Genomic DNA, 18,811 nt, shown 5'->3' on the forward strand with positions numbered 1-18,811 from the left:
AAAAAGGTTTCCAGAAGACAAGAGACTGAAAAGGGTCAAGTTCACACGAAGAGGTAATGTTTAATCCTCCCAAAAGGTGATAAGTTCTAGAGACTTACAGTACTACTGAATCTGCAGGAAATGACAAACTCAGGGCACAGAAAGGCTGCTGAATCTGCCCAGCACCACCAGCATAGATCAGCATCTACCATAACCACTCTCCATAAGGCAGTCCCTGCTATGTGCAAACAGCTATTGGCTTAAAAATGCACCTAGTGAAACAAGGGGCCCAACTAAGCTCATGAGTATGTTGGAGTTCTGATAAATACTACCTGTGATCTGTCTCCACCTGACTGGATATCCTGCTGAGGAAATTTCCAGTTATCTTACTCTGCTTCTGTAAAGTTGTCAGTGAAAAAAATGCCCTTATTCCTCAGTGTTCAAATGTAATTATTACAGAAATAATCGCAATTCTTTTAGAAATTGTTTGCATTTGTGATGGAACTTCATGTGCAGGTACTGTTATGTCTGAAATTCTCGATCATTGTAGACCAGGTTATCTAACTTCACTTCCATTGCTGCCACTGCATGCAGGCTATTGGATATTGGCGTCCTGAAGACTCTTGCAGATTGGATACTTGGAAGCACAGATGAGGAAAGCCATGGGTAGGCATAAAATGGAGTCCCTCATAAACACCAGAAGCTCTGTCTTTATCATCTGACAGAAATCAATGGGCAACAATCTGTCCATTGGTCATGACAGCTCTGACCCACACAAAAATTACAATTAAAAAAATAATAGCTACTCATGCTCCTGGTGAGCTGTATTTTGCCATCTGTAGTAGAAGATACATCACAGGCAGCATTTCTTTAGAAAATTAGTATTTTATTCTTTCCAGTATCTGCAGAAACATTCAGGTGTTGTTGGCAGCTTTGCTGCTAATTACACGTAAACTGAAGTGAAATGTAATAAATAAATAGACCGAGAATAATTACAAGGTTCTTAAAATGTCAGATAAATAAGGGAATAATCAATAAACAAACATTTCTAACAACTGCTTCTGTGGAAACTGGAGACTGATTAAATGGAGGTACAGATGCAGTGACTCAGGTGCTGAGCCAGAGCCAAGGCTCTTCTGAGCTCTCCCCAGTCTTCTCCAGCACAATCGGTGCTTTCTGCCTTGTAGAATTAGGCCCATTTGAGAAGTGATGTGTTGTAATGTTTGCAATTAAATGAGGAAAGAGGAGCTGAAAAATGCTCGTCTATAAGAGATGCTGGGATTTGGTCAATCTGGTATGAGGCTGAACCATCATCTCTGGCTAAGACTTGGCATCTGAATAGGAAAGTGCAGGACATTACACAGCAGTTTGGAAGATAGTGTGGGATTCATTACCCAAAGCCAGGAATCCAATGTTAGCTGCCATGCCTGAGGGTTTCACATGGGCTGTAGTTGCTGTTGCAAATACTCAGAGTCTCCCAGAGATCCTATCCCATCTACCAGCCCTCTGCAGATGTTCCAGCTGCCCTGGGTGGGTGTACGTTGCCAAAATACAACTGTAAATGCGCGTGGTCTCTTTGTTGGTCATGTGTCTTCCCATTTCACTCCCATCACGCTGGTCTACCTGATTTGTAAGCCCTTTTTCCTTATGTGTCACAGACCACACTGAAAGCCTGAGCAGTGGCTGATGTTTCATCATTACTATTCTGGTCACCTGGAGAGTTCCAGGAGAAACCTCTGTGCATGAGCTCTGTAGAAGTACAGAAGGCTTGCACAAGTCTTATGAGGAGTGAGTGCGTGAGGGAACTGGCATCTTTTAGTTTGGAGAAGAGAAGGCTCAGGGGAAACCTTATTGCTCTCGAGAATTCCCTGATGGAAGGTTGTGGCGAGGTGGGGGTTAGACTCCCAGATAACAGAGATTGGACCAGAGGGAAAGGCCTCAAGTTGCACCAGGAGTAATTCAGGTTGGATATTAGGAAGAAGGAGCGGTGAGGTATTGGAACAGGCTTCCTGGGGAGGTGGTTGAGTCACTGTCTCTGGAGGTGTTCAAGAACAGTGTAGATGTGGTGCTTAGGAAAAGGTTTAGTGGGCATGTTGTTGATGGCTGGACTAGATGATCTTTCAACCTTAATGATTGTATGACTTTCCCAACCTTGCTAGCAGAGCTGCAGTTGTGAGGAGTAGTCTCTGCACGCTTGCCTACAGCTGATGTACAGCAGGCACCATCACCCCATGGGTGCCTGAGGCTGCTGCTTAAGCAGAGCTTCCCCTTCCCTTTGCAGATGTGTTTGGCGTGGGAAGACCTCACTGCGTTTTTGTCTTTGGCTGTAGAGAGTAGGCAGCCTTAGGAGCAGCACTCCCTCCCTCCTCTCCCTCCCTCAGTGCTGGTCTCAGCATGAGGCAGAGCCCCAAGTGTGCCCATTTCCAACCACTGATGTTGGCTGTCTCAACTGCAGGCAAGGATGAGGGCTGAGATTCAGCTTGTGCTGAAGGACAGGGTGATAAATGCAGGTCACTGCCTTACACATTTGGGCAGTACAAATGGTAACCAGCAGGCACAGTCTGAGAGCTACTACCTTCTACCTGAGGAGAAGGAGGAGAAAGAAAAAATCATGTTACCACATTTAAATGCAAGCTGAGTGCTCGCCCACAGTGATTTTCAGGCAGAGAATTTAGGTGCAGTCTTCAGCCTTTTCTATTTGTACCACAGATGGTAAATACGTTATCCAGCTTGTCCCGGATTTTAGCTGTGACTGTGTGCGTTTCCTGAGCATATTCCTCCATTTGCAGATGCTCCCTGTACAGATGTGATGGCCCACAAACCTGAGCTGCTGGGGGGTCAGAGCCAAGTACCAGTGATGTGCAGTGAGGTGTGGTAGGAGTGGTAAAGTCAAGGTTCCTAAAACAATTCCCTGTTCCTCCTGTTTCTTACAAGCCCTCCTTTTAAAACTCAATTTCTCCCAGGGACTGATGCTTCTTTGTTGTGTGTACAGTATCTCGTATCACCAAATACAAGTGAGGAACCCTTAGCACCACTGCTTTGTGAATGTTTTTTAAAATGTCTTGATTAAGGACAAATAAGATTGAATCTCAGTTCGTGTCCAAAAATCGTGTAATAAGAAATCCTTCATTAGTCAGTGAATATTTTTATACATTTCAGTGTAATAAATGAAAAACAAAAACATGCAAAGACCGAAGATGTTTCTGTTCCACAGTTAATGATGATCACATATTTTTCTTAATCTTCGGGTCAATCTGGAGCACTAATGTGCTCAGTCAGAAAACTCAGCTGATCAAAGCAGACCTTAGCTCCCAGCTGAACGTTAACAACTAAAATACAATATGTTGACTTAAAATAAGCAGGCACACCCCAGAGCTAAATATGAAATGTCATGGTTTCATACAGGGCAGAATTTAAGATGATAGTGACACAAAACACAATGCAAAAATACGTTAATAGCATAAAATCAAAACCCTTTTGTAAAAGGTACTGCCTCTTCCATGTTTGTAAGTATATATTTTTTCATAAAGGAAAGACTGAAAATTTCTAACAGCTTTTAGCTGTGGTAACACTGCAGGGAATTCAGTAGAGACAAGTATGTGCCTTTTTTGTTGTTGGGGGATGGCTTTGCAAATGTATATATAATTAGGAGGCTTGGAAAGCCATTTATTTTAGGGTAATCTGAGGACTGAATCAGGGAGAGTCACTTTTTATTTTATTTTGTTTTACTTCACTTCTCTCTGGAGCTCTGCCAAGACCTGCAGGACTCCTGTCTGCTCGCTGCTGCTGCTGCTCGCTGATAATATCCCCTTCTTGCATAACCCAGCCCCACAGTATAAAGCAGCAGACAGTGGTGTTTAACTGGGCCTTCTCAATAATTCATGCTCCTGAAATGCCACCAGTGCTCATTTCCAGATGCCAGCCATGTGAAGGGACCCCTCAGGGTGCCTGGTGGTGCCAGTGCCCGCCCCGTCACTCTGACCATCGATCTGCAAGGGAGGGAGGTGAGGGGCTGGTGGGGAGGGAGCTAGTGTTGCTGCAATGCTCTGCATCCTACTCTGCCCTTCTCCTGCACCTATTGCCCTTGGAAAAGGATGGGCAAGGGATGGGAGATGTGCGTGGGGTATGTGAGGGCAGCAGGACTTGGTTTGGGCTTGGTTTTGGGGTTCTTGGGATGGCTACTGTCTCACAGGTGCTGGCCTGAGGGCAGGCAGCAGTTTCTCCCACTACTCGGTGCCTAAGAGCATAACAAATTCCTATCACTCCCAGATCCATACAGGTTTTCCCAGTGAAATCAATAATTGCTTGTTGATCTCAAGTTTTTAAAGATCCAGGGATTCTGGTTCAAGTTGGCTTTGTGTTTTTAGGTGATACAGTCCCAGACTGGGCTTTGAGAGCAGCTCAGAGGGAATTGGCTGTATTTGGATTTCCTTGTCTCCAGTGGAGATGGCAGTGTTTAAGCACTAATTTGTTCTGCATGAGTTTGCACAGGAGGCAAACACAGAGGTCAGCCTCTGCCATGCTGAATCACGAGGCTCTTAGTTCTGCCTGTCCACCCAACTGCTTGTCAAGGTCAGTGGGATCTGGCAAGCTCCAGGGCCCCACACTCCTATTGCTTCAAAGTCTTTCAGGGGCTGCTGACTATTGAGGGGACAGGCGACAGTGTTGAACCTCTGGAGTTAGGTCTGCTTACCCCAGTTGTTAATTTATTTATGAAAGAGCTGCTGAGATGAACAACCTTTCTTAGATCAATACTTATTTAGTCTGGAACTGCGTTGAAATGGGGATTGAAAGAATTTGCATTAGGGAACCGATACAGTACCTTCATACATATCAATTCCAATATCTGCAGTGCAGGGAATTTTAAGTATTTAACAAAACATCTCTGTTTTGTGGCTGACATCAGGCACCCCAGAGGACAGAGTAGGTCCTTTTTTCCATGCTATTGTTAATCAAGATCGTTGCTCTGCCGAACAACCCTACAGAATAGAACTTGTGTGGTCTGCATTACTGAGCTACCACCCGAGGTCCGAATTCACAAAGGCATGTAGCATTTCAGCTGAAAATCACAGCCCTAGAACAGTAGTTCTTAGCCTTTGCCCTAAACACTCAGAAGTTGCGAGTTCCAAAGCTCCCACCGTGCCCAAAATATTTCCCTTATTGCATGGTGGGACATCTCCATGCTTACTGCACATTTACGCTTTGCTTAGAAATCAGAATCTCTTCCCCTTAATCCTTTACACACCATGAAAGCGTATTCTGGCATAGTTAGCACAGATAACTGATGTTCTTAGTACAGGATAAAATTTAAATGTGATTTGGTCTCAAACCAGTAATGCTGTTGCTCAGGGAAGACTGAGGAGAGAGCATCCACTTTTTTGAGAGTCTCTAATGACGGATGTGCTGTTGTCTGTGCCTTAAAAGAGAATGTGTATTCTGGAAATGAAGGTTCCAGTGTTTAAGTCTGAAACAGGTGCTGAGCTATGAGCACCAACCTTACACAAGCACCAGTCCCAGTTTTCAGGGAAATGCCCTACATCTGGCAGTGGCTCATGGCCCCAGTGCATCCCTGCATTGGGGTCAGCCAGGTCCTGCCCCGCAGGATGGGGACGAGAGATGTCTGGCAGCAGAAACACCAGGTGGAGTTTCCTGACTGAGATCTGAGTGCCAGCTGCCCTCATCCTGACACCAAGAGAGGTCAAGAGGATGATCCTCAGTGCTACATGAGGCCAAGAGGTGTATTTTCACCTCTGGGCAGAAGGAGCAGCACATAGCGCTTTCAGAGCAGCGGTGCTTTGTGGAAGAGCACTGGGTCAGCTGCTCAGCACATTGCAGCCTGCATGTCAGGCTGCTTTGGCTATCGAGATCTAAAAGAAGACATATGTAAGCCAAACCCGTTTCGTGGCCAAGCATTTGTGGACGCTTCCATCACAGCTGCATTTGTGGTGATGTGACATAAACTCTGATCTGCGTGGGAGGGAACGGGGCACTGCACTGTACGCAGCACTAATGCTTCTGGTTAAGCATAATCCACCCAAAGGTCTCCTCAGTACAGCAGAGTTCAGCGGAGGACTAGCAGAGAGTGCTGGTTCAGAGGGCACTAATGCAATTGTGTGATTAATTTTCGTCTGGGCTTTTGTTTGCTGTGCTTGGTGGGGCTGGGCGGCGGGACGCGGCCGTGGCTCCCAGGGCGAGCTGTGCTGTTCTGGAGATGGCTGCTGTCTGGGCAGTGGGGCCCTGCAGCAGTGTGAGTCACTGCCCAGGGAGGGAGGGTGAGCACTCTGGTGACACTCACCATTGAAAGACAGTGAGGTGGAACAAACAAGGTAATTTCTTAATAAATATTCATGTCAAGGAAACATATTTTGCTTAATCCTCCTTCCCCTGACATTAATGAAAGTCCCGTGCTGACAAAAGGTACTGCAGCACTTGTGATGTGTTTTGACATCTGCGGATGAAAGGTTCTAAATAGCTGAGGATTATGTACTCCTCAATGAGAACATGAGCTGGCCTGCTGGCTAAATTAATAAACACATTGTTACATTACGTATGGCAAAATGCTTCTGATGCCTCATGCTTGAGCTTGACGTGTTGACAAAACAAAGCTGAGGATTTGGCTTATTTGATTTTATTAAAATTTCATACTTGCAAGGCGATGCTTTTAAGACATCAAGACTCCAAAAAGAGATAAATACTCCTGCTCTGCTTCACAGACAGAGAGGTTGAGGAATGTCTTAAAGGTTACAGGACCTCTTAGCTAAAGGCTGTGCCCCTGATTATTTCAAGGATCCACAGAAACTCATTTAGCCATCTCTATAGTGTAAAAAGTATCAAAATTATGCAACCATTTTTCTTTAGATATGCAGTAGTGGCCAAGAAAGTTTGCCATGTTGTCACCCTTCTAAACATTATATTCTATCCCAGTTCTCACCATGAATGCTCAGTGCCCCAGGGAGCGTTCTCTGCTGTGTGGAACATGTGTTCCTGACTCCAGGGTTTCATTGTTCATTTCTCAAAGTTTCTTAGAATGTTTTTCTCATCTCTCCATAGGCGATACCACATGGCCCTGCCATGTACGTGGTGAACTCTGTGCTTGCACTCCAGCCCCAACGCTGCAGATCTGCAAAGTGCCACTGTCCTTAAGGCAAAGGCCTCCTTTTCTCTCTTTGTTCATCTAGAGCCATGAACTTCAACAGTGCGCCTTGCTGTGTTCCCAGGGAATCTTCTGAACAGCAAACTTGATCTCAAAACTGAGATGTCCACTGCCTAAAAGTGATGTCTGTTGATAGCAAAAAATTCAAATTTGTTTTCAAGCGTTACACTGCTTGATAAATAAGTGATGAGTGTTTGCTACTATATGCTGGGTAGCCTGGTATGGAGAGCTTATAACAAATCGAAATCTATCATAGGAGTTGATCTATTTCCCACTTGCAGCCAACATTCCTCCTGCAAAGGAGTCCCACAGAAATGACAATTTCTGAAGCCCCAGTCTGCAAGGATTACCTTAGTATCTATGCAATGAGATGTAAAGGTTTTAACAGCTGTTTTGATATACAAACTGAGTCTCCTGACTTTCAGATTTTTGAATGGCAGCTCCTACTAAGAGGCAAAGCCACATCCAATCACAAAAGGAAGTAAATAAGAAAGCAACTAAGCAAACATTTAAAAAATAATAAAATCAAAGGAGCCTGCCACTCTGTTTTCTGCTCTACCTGGAATTTGTTGTTTTCCCGTGGAAATGAGGTTTGGCATGACTATGCCATCTCTACGTCTCTCTGTACGTCTTCCAACTTCAGTAACATTTGGCAGAGAGGTAATGGTCTGAATGAGACAACGCTTTCTCAATTCTCCTAAGTGTTCTAGAGGTGATTCTCTGGAGGAGGTTAAAATGGAAGGAGCCTGAATGGGAACCTCGTGCACTCTTAGACAGCAGAGGTTTTGATAGAAAATGTTATTTTATATCCCAATCACTGACTAAATTTCCAATTTTTTGCTTCCTAATGCACAAAAACAGTCACTTCAGAAAAAAATATCCTTGGGAAATCAGGTCTACCTAGTCCCACTGCCAAGGGATCTGCTTGTTCCCTGCCTTTTTGAATGTGTTCCATCTACTTAGATGACTCATGGGGACAAGGACTGTCTCTTAATAGACGTCTGTACCCGGCACAGTGAGTACCAGTCTCAGCTGAGTCAAGGGCTCTTTTACAGTGAAGGCAATTATGTGTTGATGGAGCCTGTTCACTGTGCAGCCATAACACACAGATCAATCAAGTCAATCAGAAATCTCCCTTTTCTTCCTTGGTACAGTTAATGGAGATTCTGCCTTCTTATACTCCTCTGTTATTAATACAAATTGCTATGTATTACCAGAGGAAATGAATGTGAAGGAAATTCATTGCATCATAGTGAAGTTTGATTCTTTTTTAAGTCTGGAGACTACACAGGGAAAGACTGAAGTCAGTGCACCAGGTTTGTTTGGTGGCAAGGCATCATAAAGCCAAGGAATGCAACTGGGCCTCTCTCTGCTTTTTCTTTACAGCAGAAAAGTTTGCCTTCCCAGATATGTTCTGTGTTCATCCCACAGTCACGACCACTGTTGCCAAAAGTTTTCTCATCCTGTGCAAGGCATGCAGTGGCTGCTGTTGTGGGAGCACAATGGTGCTGCCTTTGTGGTCACCCCACAGTGGCAACAGCAGACTCTCTGGGCCAAGTGCCTGGCTTCATCCTTAGCTTGTAAACAGGTCCTTGGGTTGCTGCAGGGCATTTATGGTCACAAGTACGATGGGGAGCAGCACTTTCCCATTCCTCCCACAGCAGCCAGCATGCTGCTAACTTCCCTGCCTTATATTCTCCTTACAAAATATGGCTCACAGAGCGTGTTCACATAAGCACTGCTGCTGATAAAATGATCTCTGCTACCAACCTTTTCCCAGCCCAGGGAGATCAGACAGGCCTTTGTTTCCTGCCTGGCCTTGCCATACCTGACCTCTGCCTGAATGAGATCAGCCTCCCAACCCTAGACCTCAGTCCTCGTGCACCTCTATGCACTGCCTCCCCCTGCTTCCCTTCCCTCCCTACGTAGGCCCTAACAGATGCTGTACCCCCACTGTGGCACAGCCATGGTACCCACCAGCCCCACAACACTGCTGACTTTGTGCCCTGTGCTCCTCACCACCCATCTGCGTGGCTACAGCCACACTAAACTTCTGCCCCTTGCCTGGAACTTTGCTGTTCCCCTGCATACACGTAGATTTAGTTACCTCAGGCTAGAGGCTGCCAGGAAACCCAGCGTTACAGCTCTGATTACGCTTACAAGGGAAAAAAATACTCTCAAGGCAGCATCTGACATTTTCTTCTTGTTTACATTTGTGTTCTAAGCTGTTTTTTCCTCTTCCTTGATGTGTGCTATTTTCCTCTCTCCTATTTGTCATTATGCATCTGCTCAGGAGGCAGCTGTGAAAGGTGATGTCCCTCACAGTGACACAGTGTGGTGCTCCTTGGGCTGCATAGGAAATCCGTGCTAGAGACAAGGGCAAGAAGAGGGCAAAGAAGAAACAGTGACAGATCTGAGCATATGACAGTGAGCATTCAGCAAACAAGGGGTGCCCCTGTAAGACAAAGTAGTTTACATGTATGTGTGTGTCTGTGTACTGTGACTCTGTTTATTATCAGTGATGATCATTTGCTCCTTGAGACTGGAATCCTATGTGTACTTGGGTGGACTCTATCCCCACCATCCCTCAACGTCCTTATCTACACCTATCCCATTTACAAAATCCAAAACTGGGCTGAGGCTGCTATTTTTCTTCTGCATTGTGTTGGGGCTAATTTCCCACCACGTCAGGCAGTGCTGAATGTTGTTGCCTCAGTGTCCTTTTTTTCCACCTGTACCTGCAGTGTTGCTCAGAAGGGAGAACTGTCTTCATTGCAGTGTTCAGATAGATAAGATTTCATGACTCTTGTGATCACCTCAGATGTCTCAGCCCAAGCAGCCTGAATGCAGGAACAATAAGAGCAACTGTGTTGCCCAGAGAGGTTGTGGATGCCCCATCCCTGGTCATTCAAGACAAGGCTGGATGTGGCTATGGGTGCCCTGGTTTAGTGGTTAGCAACACTGCCCACAGCAGGGGGGTTGAAACGAGATGATCTTTGAGGTCCTTTTCAACCCAGGCCATTCTATGGTTCTATGAACTTCTGCATTTTATTCCAGGAGAGCTCTTGTAATGTGAAGAGTGCATCTTTATGTGGAAAGTTAATCCTGAAGGACACGTGCTTTTCTCCTCCTCTGGGCTTAAATCCCAGTGGCCATTGGCCCCTCCAGCTCTCCTTCCCCCCCTCTCCCTCCCTCATGCCAGGCACAGCAAGCAGTGCTGCCCACAGGCCGATGGAGCATCGTTTTCCCCTTGGAGCTGCCAGTGAAAGCATATTCAGATTTCATTCAACAAACCAACAGAATGTTTCTTATTGCTACAGAAAGCTCCAGAAGAATAGAACCGGAGTGCACTGTTTTTGCAGTTGCCTGATTTCAGAGGTGGGGCGGACCTGGGAAAAAGAAGCCACCAGACCATACCAGCCAGGCCACACCACACACCTCTGCCTCTGAGTATTTGCTTCACTCCGAACAGGTGTGTGCATCTGCAGTGCAGATTATGCATGGGGCACATTGTTATTTGTTTCTTTTCTGCCTGGAAAAATATTTTCCCTTTATGTTGCTCAATGTCATCCAAATGAATGTGTGCTGTCTTTCTGTCATTTGAAAGCACGAGTACATTCTGCAGACAGTGCAGCACACAGCATTCAGTGTTTAAGCTCTCTACTGAGCTCTACCCAAACACCATGGCCTTGAAATGAATGTGTTATACCACAGAATGAATTCATTGCAGAGAATTATGACTAAATGTGGTAACTGGATTTAGCAGATTATGTTTACAAAGTAGCTGTTTCGTTCTTTTCCTTTCATGACGTCTCCTATTCCATTTAAACTTGACATCCTATATTTAACAGAACAGATGTCACGATGTTAATGGCTGAGACGCAGTATCTCATTACCCTCAAAAAAAAAAGAAAACCATCAGCAACAAAAAACTTCACAGCTCACTGTCAGCTTTCATGAGAGAACTTGCAGCCAGAGCAGAAAAGTGCAATTGGGTTCAGGAACCTGATGAGGAATACAAAGAAATGTTAAATAAGTGATTACATGTACATTATTAAAAATAATAGTCACACTTCTATTAGCTCCTCTCACGTAATGAACTCAAAGCCATTCATAATTAATTTCACAACACCCGGTGGGTGAAAGTAACTATACCTCATTGTTAGGAGTGAAGCGCTATCAAGAATAGAAATGTTTAAGGTAATTCAGCCTCCCCTGAGTTTTCCCAAGGGCACTCCAGCAGGTAAGCAACGCAGGCAGGCTCCCAGCTTGTTTCCCAGCTCTGGTGTTGTGGAGCTGGGCCGTCTGTCTGCCCTGGGTTCGGCAGGAGCCTGGCCCACACTCACCTGCTGCCGGTGATTGCATAGGACGCAGGTCCTGAGCTGCCAGAAAGGTGTCTTACAGTGCAACACCTTGACAGTGCTGAGGTCTCACATCACTTATTCTTGGTGAAGTCTGAAAAGTTCTGCACAGAAAAGGGAAAAGGCATCCTGCTAGCACACAAGCTCTGCTGTAACTCATGGACATGAGTTGGGACTGGGAGCCACTGTGCCAGAGGCACGCAGGAGGGGTGGGAGGACTTGGTCTGCTGCTGAGCCCACTGAGGAGGTTCAAGTCCCACCCCAGAAGGTTTTCTTATATGGTATATTCCAGAAAAAAAGCAATGACATGTACTGGCACACTGACAGTAGCACAGCAGTGTTTTATCAGAGCTTAAGTCAACTGTGCAGCTCAGATTACTTCCACTTTTGTAGGCTGGGTGCAGAGTGCTGTGGAAAGCAGTATTTCAGGAAACAGCACAGGGAGAGTCTGAGCTGTGCTCACCCAGGAGAGCATGACTCGCCCTCATTCCCGCTGCGATGCTTGGTTTTGCAAATGGCAGATGATTCTTTCTCTTAGCTTTCATCGTTATTTTACTTCTCATCAGCAACTAAGTCAAACAGCACTGTGCATGTACCACGCTATGACTTTGTTCCTCATCTGGAAGTGGCAAATTTTCTGTGAAGCAAAACAGTATTTTCTTAAATTGTCATTTTTTCTCCAGATTGAAGCATGCTGGGATGGGCACTCTCTGTACCTGCAGGGAGCAGTGGTGAGGTCCTGCAGGCATAAAATACTGGTTTGGTTCTGTACTTTAAAAAGCTTACCTTTTTTTTTTGGGTCAGGGAAGGGGTGGCCACATCCTCTCCAGCACTCAGATTCTGAGACCAGTGGGCCTTCTCCAGAAGGTGAAATCCCAGCTGCAGCAGCAGGTAACCTGCTATTCTTATAATGGCAGGAAGGCTGCCAGGACTCCAGCTGCTGATGGATGGATGAACAGGCTGGCTCTCACGAGGGGCTGTGTATCTTGTAACAGACAGTTTTAGCCACACTAAATATAGGATTTTCTTCCTCAAAGCACCATCCTTTTCATGCAGAATATTTTGCTAATTCTTGCCTTGTGGCCTTCTATTGATTTAGGGTGTAAATATGCTACAGGGATTACCTCAGAAAATGGCCTCCGTGAAGATTTAACAGCGATTGTGATGTTCTTAATAACACAGCGAACGGCAAACTCTTATCTCTGAATGTGAAAGAGCATGAAGAGAGGAAATCTGTTATGAGCAATGGCTGTATGAATAATTTATTTGACATAAAACTATTTTGTATCTTGACAAATATCTTGTATCCCTGTGATACTGGGAACTCCTGAGGCAGCGCAGTTTGCCTCCAGGGCAATGCGGGTTTTTGTTCTCTTCATTTCTCATTTTGTAGCAGCAGACTTATTTACTCTTAGATATCAGAAGTCATCATTAATTTTTATGTTCCAGGAGTTTTCTGACTCTACCAGCAATTATTTTGGCACTGTGCATTGCATATTTGCAGAATGAATAGCAGACAATTCATTCTATAGTTCATGAGAAAAATATGGCTGGGAAACAGTATTTTTGAGAAGAAACTGAATGGATGTAAGATCTGAATAACAGAATTATGTACAGGTTTAGCAGCTGATTGCATTTTAACCAAGTAAAAATACCATCAGGAATAAAAGGGAAATGGGGAAAAAAAGAAAGGAAAAGAAGGAAAGGTTACCTAAACTTTTCTGTTGTTAGAAGATGCTGTTCAAAAGAGCTGTTTTTATTCCATCAGGGAGCCATGCAGGGTATATGCAGATTTGACATTTTCTTCTTCTCTGTTTGCACTTGGAGCCCAGGGTGAGCAGTCTCCTTTTTGTTTGCTGTCGCTGAATATCTGTCTGGGCAGCTGCTCACCCAGGCCCCACGCACGCACAAAATGCTGATGCTCTCCTGCTCCATTTAATATGAAGGCTATACAAACAGGAGGGACGTCAACTTTTTACAAGAGGAAATGGTTTTAAAGTAAAGGAGATTTAGATTAGATGTCAGGGGGAATTTTTTCAATGAAAGGCCAGCAAGGTGCTAAAACAGGTTGCCCAGAGAAGCTGTGGATGCTCCATCCCTGGAGCTGTTCAAGGCCAGGCTGGATGGGGCCCTGGGCAGCTTGTTCTAGTACCTGATCTAGCAATTAGCAACCCTACTTATGGCAGAGGGGTTGGAACTAGATGATCTTTGAGGTCCTTTACAACCCAAGCCATTCTATAATTCTATGACTCTTGTCTGAGGAACCCATTTCTTCGGGAAAAAGCAGGCTACAGCTGCACAAGGCAAGAAATGCTTTTGGGGTTGTACAGGCAAAATTGTCTGGAAACAGAACATGAAGTCACCAAACAGACAAGTAGTGTGGCAGGATGAATACATCCTGAGAGAAAAGATAAAACTAGGTCATAAAACTGAAGGAAGATGAGAAACCACGCTTGCTATTCATTAGTGATACTTAGGTTTTTGTAGCACAGATCAGAAATGATTTCTATTTCCAGGCTGCTTTAAAGAAAACAACCTGACTTTTGCAACTCTTATTCTAGAAGCTAAGGGTATTTTTTGCTTCATCTGCTCGCTAGCTAATCAGGCAGGCTGTAACTCCAGGAAGGGGTTAATGCTCTATTTTGGCCCCACTGGTAATTCTGACAGCACCTGGGCCTCCCAGGTGTCAGCTATGAAAGGTAGGAGCGGCCCTCTGAGTCTTCAGGAGCTATGCAAAGCTTTGGGGCACTATGATCTTCTCAACAATGTTCTTCTAAAGGTAAGACAAACCTTAAAACAACTGCCTGGGCCGTTCTTGATTTATTGTGCTTTTTATTGTGTGTATGTTTAGTTGCTGGAACTTAGCTGAAGCCTTGCTGGAGCTGTTGTATTTGTATCAAAGCCTGTCTGTGCAGGAGGGCAGCTCTGAGCATGGCTGGGAGCACTGCAGTGTGGTTTTCACTTGCCCACTGAGGAGCGTTTGCTATGAGTGCTCTTACAGCTCAGTGGTTGAGGTGCACTTGTATATACTGCTTCTCTGCTGTGAGCAGTTCCATCACTTAACTAGTGACAAAAGTACTGGTTAAAAAACCCCTCCAAAGTCAGGATTAGGGGGAAAAAGATGTTGTTCTACAGGTATAATCAACTGATGGAAAAAGCTTTGCTGACTACCTGCTTAATCTTATGTAAGGGAGGAAAAAGAGTAAAAGCTTTTGTCTTTCCTGTTTGTTGTTTCTTTGCTACAGTGAGACAAAGAAAGCATTAAATTCAGTGTGCCTGGTGATGGGATCTCCTGAAGCAGAACAGTATTATGGTATGACTGTGTCTAGCCTTGTTTTCAAATGTGCATGGCTACAAAGACAAGAATTGTGCTGTTCTCTGAAAGGTGGCAACCTGACATTTCCCTCTGCTTTGTGGAGCCCTTAAAGACCGACAGATTTATGGTTTGTCACAACTGATTTGAGCACTGTAAAAATACCTGTTGTGGTGTTTTAAACCTGAGTGAAAGTGAGCCTTCCACAGGGGGAAGGAGGATTTATTTATAGCATGTACAACTTAGGAGTCACGCGTAACAAGAGCGCTTGTTTCCTCAGGGTGCTTGAATAGACTTGTATGGGCAGAACTTGTCTGTTTGCATGTGGTTATAAACGTGTTAATGTGCTGCAGCAGAACTTGATCTTTGCAAAGCCTGCTGTGTTACTGGGTGAAAATCTCTAAGAGACCCAGAGGTGTCTTAGAATAACATGAGAATATTGTTTCCTGTCTAAATAATACTTTGCAGGTTTTCTTGTGCTCTTTGTTCAAGAGACTTCTGCCACTTCTAGAGAAATGGAAGGTACTTCAGGCACATGTTTTGACAGAAAGGAATTTGTTAAGAGTGTATGGCAGTTGACATTGTATGACTGACTTATGTTGCAGCACAGTTGGGTCCAGCAAGATAACATGATGCAGGGTTACAGATGGTGATGTGACTTAAGCCATGGGGTGCACCAGGGCAGGAAAAGACTGTGTTCTGTTGTCTGTAATGCGCTTATGTTCTGTGGTTCTGATCCAAAAACAGATCAGGGCCAGAGAGCTGCACTTTGACACCAATGTGGTGAGGAGTAAAATGGTGTTTGTTAATTGCAGACACAGACTTTTATGTATCCTTCTATGTGCTTCGTGTACACCCCGTTAGCCTATGCAGCCATACCTGATTTACATAAACAGATAAGCAGATAACAAAGCAAAGGGGGGAGGTCCTATCCCATCACATCTGTCTGCGCCCCTTTAATGCCTAATACAACAGTGTTCTTGTTGCTTTTTGTTCGTTTATTTGCTTTCTTGCTTGAAGATGTGGAGGCATATGAAGCTGCAGCTGAGTTAGAAACACTGTCCAACAGGTAGCGTGTGTCTTACCACATCATGTTGGAGAGCTGAGTATTTCTGCACTTTGGTTGAAATTGCTTAAAAATAGACCTGTTTGATAAATATATACAGATCTGCTAATAATAATAAAAGACTGTCATAGATGTTACTGCAAAGTGCAAGTGATCTAGGTCACAAGAATAACTAGATCATGAGTAGCCACACTATGTTTATTTACTATTATTTCAAGTAGAAATTTTTAAATACTCTTATACTCCAGCAAAACTCTGTCTCACGTTCTAGCCACCTTTCCCAGTGTTCTATTCCAGTCGAAGGACTCTGGAGTGTTATTTCCTTTGGTGCCTACAGCTACTGTCTAATTCGAGTAAGGAACAGATTATTTGTGGATGTCTTGCACATATACAGCAATGTTATCCCTGTACTATACTGCAGAGGTTTTTGGTATATAACCCTGGCTTGGCATGGGGTCTTCTGCTTATTGGCCTGCCTTCTGAAATCTATCATCAACCCTAAAATCTTGCATTCATCCTAGTAGCTACAGTTAATACTATAATAAATAAATGCTTGGTAATGGTATTGAGCTTCTACCTTAGACACTAAAGGACTGCAGGCAAGAGTCAGAAGATTTTGAAGTTTTTCTACTGGGCCTGGTATCTCTGGAGAAACAAATAATTAAATCCTTGGAAGCTAGGACAGGAATGTGCATTTGTGTTTCTTCTACCAACTAAGGCAGCATAAGTGTCCATATATTTTAGAAGATTACAGTTCTGTCTGAACCCCTGTGCTGTTGACTGATGATAATGTAAAGGACTAGTCTTAAGACACATTCCTAAACTTGCTTTTCTATAGTATCTCATATACAAACAAAGCAGAGTCTCTTGACTCTAGATTAGAATAGTCTAAACCTACTGTATGTAAGGCTTAATTCAATAACAACTTTAATGGCTGTAAAGGACCTATAGGATATAAATGTGGCAAAACATGAAACTGTTAAGAGCATAAAATAATACCAAGGCTAAAATGGAAAATCTCCACTATTTAATAAGATGAAATGGTTACTGAATAGGCTGAAAATGAGATGATATTGTCTCCACCCTTAGACCAAGTTTCCTGGCTTGTAATGAGTTTGCCCTTTCCATTGTGCTTGGCAAAGTTTGTGCCCTGCTGTTTCTTTTTGCATCTCATTCCTTATGACTTTAAGGCCTATCTTTGAAGAAAAATAATTGGTTTCACAGGCATTATCTGTGAAAAAGGAAATGTTGGAAAAAATGCATCTGTGCATGTGCTGATATATTCATATATACAATTATACTTACATCACATAGTGTTGTAAAGTAACAGAGCACTTTATTATAAACTCAGTTATTTGAAGTAATTTTTTAGACATATTCTTCACAGACCTACTATCTATCTAGAAGGCCTTTATCAAGTAAGCCTTTATGACTCTTTTGTAAACTAAGCATAAGAAGGGAGGTGGTGTACTAAGCAGTGGCTGTAACTAACCAGTAGAAGGGAGAAGGTAAATATACTCATATGGATTATTCAGTTAACGTAGCATAATTCAGGGTAGGTTTATTTGATAGCTTTGCTACTGAAATCCTTTCTCCCATATTTAACCTGTTTACAAATGCTTCTGAATGTGTGCAGCTTCTAAGCACTAATAAACGCTGAAATTGTGAATAGGGAAGTTAATAGCACAACCATCTTATCAGCATGGGAATTTGAATTCTATTGTAGAGTTAGTAGAGAGATGTTTCATCTGTCTGAATCTGAATATCAGGGTTTCTTGTCTTTTGCTTCATTTATGTTCTAAACTACAAATAAATTTAGTTTTTATTTCAAGAGAAGGGCATTTGCCATTCTGTGTCTACCTTCTGTTCAGTTTTTTTCTTTTCTAGTGGTGGCTGGAATTATCAGTAAAATACTCCTCTAGCCAGCAGAGCTCAGCAGTGCAGAATTAGAATGTGTATGCGTGTCATCTACAGGGAACTGCAATATTGTGTACTGTGGCTTGTTTGTGCAGTCCCATCTGAAAGCACAGTAAATTCTGAGACTTCTTGGGATGGGGCAGGACAGGATAGCATCTCACACAGTCTTTTATTCAGCTTATTCAGTGTGCTGGTAGGCATCTGCTTTCCCTACTCTTTTCTTGAACTGATTTTTTGACCTGCATAGACTGTCCAATTTGGTCTTTGCTCAAGGGGCATAGTTTATACCTGCCAGTAAATTTTCATGGCAACTGTTCCTTGCTGTTCAGATGGAAGATGCATGTCCTAGTTTAGACAAGTAGGTTGGTATGAGAAATTCTTCTAAGCTCTGTATTTTCTGCTGCCTATGGTAGGGAAACAATTTGTGTGGTCAAAAATAACTGTCACAGATGGCAATCCCACACTCTAGCATTGCTGAGGAAGGAAAATGGCCATGGTCCTACTGGTGTTGGGGTGTGAGAGTAGCCACTGGGTGAGGGGTGGGTGAAAGGGAGCACATCAGTGAACTTGCAGTCACAATTAGGATGGCAAACATATAATAGTGGGAGTGATTAAATATAAAATCTTTCACAGAAAATACTACAGCATTTTTGTATCAAAATGTGATACTGCTCTCGCAGGTAACCACTAGATAAGCACAAACTAGGGTCATTAAAAAGAACAACTGGCTTGGAAAATCTGGCTTAGGTGATGTTGGGTGTCTGAGTGACCCAAATTCTCTAGCCTTCAAAAACAGAAAACAATCAAAAGGAAAAGGAGAGGGAAAGATAGGATAATTATCCAAAGTTTTTCAGTGGCTGAACTGGTACCTACTGGCAAATTGTTCTTATCCTTTTCAATGTCCTCTGAGATTGCTTTTTGCAGACAAAATGATCCACACTTCAGCCAGTTTTATAACCCCTGTTAGGGCTTTGGCATCCTGCAGTACAATTAAAATCCATTAATAAACTTATCCCTTGAAC

Source organism: Cyrtonyx montezumae, unplaced genomic scaffold, assembly GCF_038088225.1.
Source record: "Cyrtonyx montezumae isolate F1298 unplaced genomic scaffold, pur_monq_1.0 scaffold_10, whole genome shotgun sequence".
Classification (NCBI taxonomy): Eukaryota; Metazoa; Chordata; class Aves; order Galliformes; family Odontophoridae; genus Cyrtonyx; species Cyrtonyx montezumae.